The following is a 6,198-nucleotide window of genomic DNA, read 5'->3' on the forward strand; positions in this document are numbered from 1 at the left end:
TGGAGGTTTTCTGCAAGAAAGAAGCGGACAAGCTGCCTCCCCACAGGCCCTATGACTGCAAGATTGACCTCCTGCCAGGGGCAACGCTGCCAACCGGGAAACTGTATTCCATGTCTGAAGACGAACTGCAGGAACTCAGGGAGTTCATAGACCTCAACTTGAAGCGCGGTTTCATCCGGGAGTCGAAGGCAGTGGGGGGCAGTCCTGTATTCTTTGTGAAGAAGAAGGACACGCCCCAAAAAAGACTTGTGGTAGACTTTAGAATTTTAAATTCCAAAACCAAGCCCACGGCCTTTCCCATGCCCAAAATAGACGACCTGCTCGCAACGGTGAGGAAAGGACGCGTTTTCACAAAGTTGGATCTGCGAGGGGCGTACAACCTGATTCGCATACGGGAGGGCGACGAGTGGAAGACTGCCATGTTCACGCCCCTGGGCACCTATGAATACAGAGTTATGCCCTTTGGATTACAAAATGGCTCCCACTGTTTTCAAGCCTTCATGCATCACGTACTGGCGGGTCTCCTCTACAAGAAATGCGTCTGCTTCCTGGACGACATCCTGATATTCTCAGAATCAGAGGAGACCCACGAGGGAGACGTCAAGGAAGTTCTGCAGAGACTGCAGGAGCATAGGCTGTACGCCAAGCTGGAGAAGTGCCAGTTCGACATGAAGGAGGTAGATTTCCTGGGCTACAAGTTGTCGGACAAGGGGCTCGCCATGGACAGCGCCAAGGTTCGCGCAGTGTTGGACTGGAAGAGCCCGCGCAATCGGAAGGAGGTCCAGCGGTTTGTCGGTTTCGCCAACTTTTACCGCAAGTTCATTAAGGGGTTCGCGATGCAGACAGCGGCCATTACCGACACGCTCAGCTCCAAAAAGAAGAAGTTCATCTGGACAGAGCAAGCGGAGCAGTCCTTTCAGAAACTCAAGCGTCTCTTCTCGTCCGAAGAGTAGCTACTGCATGTGAATCCCAGCAGACCGATGAGAGTTGAAACGGACGCCTCAGACAGAGCCGTGGGAGCAGTACTGTTGCAGCAAGACCCGCATGGGGACTGGAGACCGTGTGCCTTCTACTCCAGGAAGCTCAGCAAGTCAGAGCAGAACTACACCATCTGGGACAGGGAGTTGCTGGCCATTCATGCAGCATTCAAGGCGTGGCGGCACTTCCTCATCGGAGCCAAACACACAGTGCAGGTCCGCACGGATCATAAGAACCTGGAGTACTGGCGCACGGCAAGGTTCCTGAACCAGAGGCACATACGATGGGCGGAATTCTTTGCGGATTTCGACTTCAGGATAGAGTACATCCCAGGCGACAACAACATCATGGCGGATGCACTGTCCAGAAAGCCGCAATACCTCGAAGAGGCGGCACCAGCTGCGGCCAAGCACATTTTCGCACCGAAAGCGTGGGCGTGCGCTTCAGCAACCGTGGACCTGGATGCGGTACGTCGAGCGCTGCAGGAGGACCCCTTCGCACGAGCCAAGATGGAGGAGGTGCACAGGGGCACGGCGAAGAACGACGAGTTCCAGATACGCGACGGATTGCTCATCCGCAGAGGGGCCCTCTACGTACCGGGAGACGACCTCCGCGCGAAAGTACTGCAGCAGTTGCACGACGCACCCACCGCCGGGCACTTTGGCAAAGAGAAGACGGTAGAATTAGTAGCCAGAGATTTTTGGTGGCCCAAGATGCGGGGAGAAGTCGCGGATTACGTCTCGAGGTGCGACACCTGCCAAAGGGCCAAGTCGGTGCACAAACCGCCGGCGGGACTACTCGAACCGCTGCAGACACCGCTCGAACCGTGGGAGAGGGTGGCCCTGGACTTTGTCACGGATTTACCCAGCTCGAGGGGCAAGACGGCAGTGCTAGTGGTGGTGGACATGTTCACCAAAATGGCCCACTTCATTCCGTGCGCGAAGGTGGCCACGGCGGAACAGACCGCCAAAGTGTTCATAGACCACGTGTTCAGGGTTCACGGTCTGCCACGGTCGATCCTGTCCGACCGGGGGCGACAGTTCATCTCGAACTTCTGGCAGAAGCTGATGGGTTTCCTGAACGTCAAGATCAACCTAGCGTCGGCAAGACACCCGCAGACCAACGGACAAGCGGAGCGAGTCAACGCCATCATGCAGCAGTACCTGAGATGCTACGCAAATCAGCAGCCAGCAACATGGGTGGACTACCTGCCGCTCGCTGAGTTCGCCTACAACAACACGAAGCACGTATCCACGGGGGTAACACCGTTCTTCGCCAACAACGGGAGGCATCCCAGAACCTTCCCGGGATTAGAGAGACTGGGGGAGGGGGAGCCACAGGCAGCGGAAGCCTTAGCGTCAGAGTTGCAGGAGGTTCACGAACAGCTTTGGTGGCAGTTAGACCTAGCAAAGCACGCATACAAACTGCAGGCTGACAAGCACAGAAGGGTTGGGGAAGACATACAGGTGGGAGACTGGGTTTGGTTGGCAGCCCAGGCAGTGCCGACCAGATCGTTAGCGAAGAAGAAGCTCGGACATAAGCAGCTAGGACCTTACCAAGTCGAGGCACAGGTCACTCCAGTGGCCTTCCGGTTGACACTTCCGGAGGGATCCAGAATGCACCCAGTGTTCCATAGATCAGTGCTCACGCCCTACAAAGCACCTCACAGATTTCAGGAGCCGGGCACGGCACCAGACCCGCTCAGGGAGACGCCCACAAGGAGGGGGTCGCCAAGAGGGGAACCCATCAACCAGGTCACAGAGATTTTAGACTCGAGATGGGGGGAAGAGGGAGTAGAATATTTTCTCGCCAGCGAAGGTACCCCGGCCAGCGACAACCGTTGGGTGCCGGACTATGCCTTGGATGAACCTCTTCTCAAGGAAGAGTTTCATGCCTTGTTCCCACACAGGCCCATGCCAGCCGCGTATTTTGACGACTGGCTTTTCACACCCACGCTTTCAGCCAGCACGTTCCAGGGGTTCACCTCAGACGAAGAACCAGCACTAGAAACACGTTCCCCAGAGGGATCGCCCTCGGGGTCTGCCTCAGACCGCTCTTATTGGTGGGACGATCGACCAGAGGAGCAGTGGAGCAGGAAGTTGCTGGGGGGTCCTTGGCAGGCAACGGCCCCAGAGGTGACCGGGGGAGAGACGGACATGGACGTGTTGGGGGAGGACCTTGGTTTCGAGCACGGCGGCACAGAGATGGAAGCAGAGGAAATCGAGGTTGGCGAGAGCACGGAGGACGAGCCGGACTTATCCGGCTGGATGCATGCCAAGGGGGACGAACTGTATCCGCCATTCACCCCCACAACGACGGAGCACCCAGCACCCACACCTGAAGGAGGGGAGGGGAGAAGGGGGGGCTTCGAGGGGGGGATGGATGTCAGGGGTTCAGGAGCAGAGGCACAGGAAAGGGAGGAAATGGAGAGCGAGGGGGAGGAGTCCGAAGGAAATGTCAGCGATGACAGCGGTCCGAGGTCTCTGAGTCTTTCCAGCGAATCGGAAGATTCACAGAAAGGGGCTCCCATGGTCAGGGCAAGGGGGGTGCCTAGGGGGACACCCCAGGAAGAAGGGGCCAGAGGGGACTCAGAGAGCAGCAGTTGGAAATCAGGACCAGCGTCCACACCAGAGTGCAGTAGGGGGGAGGAGTCCCAGGCATCGGGATCAGGCGGCGCGCTGCCAGCGGGAGGACATGAGGCAGGACTGGCCACGCCTCCATCGGGGAGCGAGGAAACGGTCGAGAGGAAGGTTGAAGGCTGGGCGCGCGCGCCAAGTTCAAATGTACGGGAGGGCGGCGCAGTTGGCAGCCCGGATAGGGAGCCAGGTCCCAAAGCCCGCCGAAGAGAGCGGGAGGAGTCAGGGGGGTCAACGTCTGCGTCAGAAGAATCCAGGAAGGAAGGGACCCCGGGGGGTAGCAGGACCCAGAGGAGAAAGGAGAGACGGAAGAGGTGGAGTAAGGCTAGAATCTTAAACTGGTGTACAGGGGGCGGAGATTCAGATGGAGCTTCGCCGGTCTAAACCCTAGACGTAGAGCTGGGGCGCTCCGACTTGAAAATGGAAACAGTACTTCAATAAAGGCTTTTGTACATTACTACCGGCTAGCGTTGGTCCTCTGTGAGCTGGGACCTGGAGCCAGCTCTGACAGATGGCCATCCTGACTCGGCCCCAGACACACTGACCAGATGCTTGGAAGCTGTGGCTGGATGGTTACGTGGAGCCGGTTGAAGTTAAATCCTTCGAAGACAGAGGTCCTGTGGCTGGGACGGGACGATATGGGATTGGGGGGGCAACTCCCATCTCTTGCGGGGGCGCAATTAGTGCCAGCACCGTCCGTTAAGAGTTTGGGTGTAATCTTCGACACCTCCCTTTCCATGGAGGCGCAGATTGCAGCTACAACAAAGGCGGCATTTTTCCATCTCCGCCAAGCTAAGCAGTTGGCTCCTTACCTCTCTCGCCCTGACCTAGCCACTGTGATCCACGCGACGGTCACCTCCAGACTGGATTATTGTAACTCGCTCTACGTGGGGCTGCCCTTGAGACTGACCCAGAAACTCCAGCGGGTGCAGAATGCCGCAGCGAGACTCCTTACGGGGTCTTCACTGCGAGATCACATTCACCCGGTGCTATACCAGCTGCACTGGCTCCCGGTGGAGTACAGGATCAGGTTTAAGGTGCTGGTTTTAACCTTTAAAGCCCTATACGGCCTAGGACCCTCGTACCTACGGGACCGCCTCTCCTGGTATGCCCCACAGAGAAACTTACGGTCTTCAAATAAAAACATCTTGAAGGTCCCAGGCCACAGAGAAGTTAGGCTGGCCTCAACTAGAGCCAGGGCTTTTTCGGCCGTGGCTCCGATCTGGTGGAACACTCTGTCACAAGAGACCAGGGACCTGCGGGACTTGACATCTTTCCGCAGGGCCTGCAAGACAGAACTGTTCCACCAGGCCTTTGGCCAGGGCACAGCCTGACTCCCTCCATTCGCAGAGCTCTGGCCCAATGGTTGCCAGTGGCTTGAATTAATTAATTTTATAATGAATGATTTTAGAGTGTTGTTTGTACTGTTTTATTGTTGTTAGCCGCCCTGAGCCCGGCTTCGGCTGGGGAGGGCGGGATATAAATAAAATTTATTATTATTATTATTATTACCCCTTACCCCTAACCCTAGCCCCTAACCCTAAACCCTAACCCTAACCCTAACCCTAACCCTAACCCCAACCCCAACCCCAACCCTAACCCTACCCCAACCCCAACCCTAACCCCAACTATAACCCTAACCCTAACCCTCTGCCTGGTTCCCTGTAACCTCACTTCTCACAGGGGGGGAACCGCCAGAAGGCCCTCGAAGATGGATCTCTGTTTCCAGGCTGAACGATGGGGATAGAGATGCTCCTTCAGGTCTACTGCGCTGAGGCCATTTAGGGCTTTAAAGGTCAGCATCAACACTTTGAATTGTGCTCAGAAACGTACAGGGTCTTTTCCAGGGAGTCTTCTCTTCTCATGAAGCGGCCAAAGTCTTGGAGCCTCAGCTTCAGGATCTGTGCTTCCAGTGAGCACTCAGGGCTGAATTGAGGAATTACCTGATTACAAAACCACTGCTTAAAGCAGTGGTTCATCTGAAGAATACATGTTCAGATACAGTTTTCAATACATTTTTCAGATACAGTTTTCAATACATTAAAGGTGGCCTGTGGGGGGAAAGCAATGGAGATCTGAACTCACAGCCAGTTATGTCTGCCCCAATTCGAATAAATAAAAATACTATTCTGTTAAGGCTTAGGGGGGAAGAGGCCATATCCCACTTGTGTGGGTGTGATTTATTAAAATAATAATAATTTAACATTTAATGATAATAATATTTCCCAGCCACCAACAGAATATTTAAAAAAACTATACAACATAATATACTACAAACTACCCTAACCCTTTTATAATAGCAATTATAATAATAATGATAACAATTTAAAAATTAATGATAATCATAATTTATTATCTTTCCCCAGCCACTGTGGGCTGCTCCCAACAGAATATTAAAAACGTGACAAAACATAATAATTACAAACTTCCCTAAGCCTTTTCTAATAATAATAATAATAATAATAATAATAATAGTAAAATATAAAAATCAATGATGATAATAATTTATTATTATTTCCCACCCACTGTGGGTGGCTCCCAACAGAATACAGTATTAAAAACACGGCAAAACTTACCAGCTTCC

This window comes from Podarcis tiliguerta, assembly GCF_965153285.1.
Source record: "Podarcis tiliguerta genome assembly, chromosome: 3".
NCBI classification, from domain to species: domain Eukaryota; kingdom Metazoa; phylum Chordata; class Lepidosauria; order Squamata; family Lacertidae; genus Podarcis; species Podarcis tiliguerta.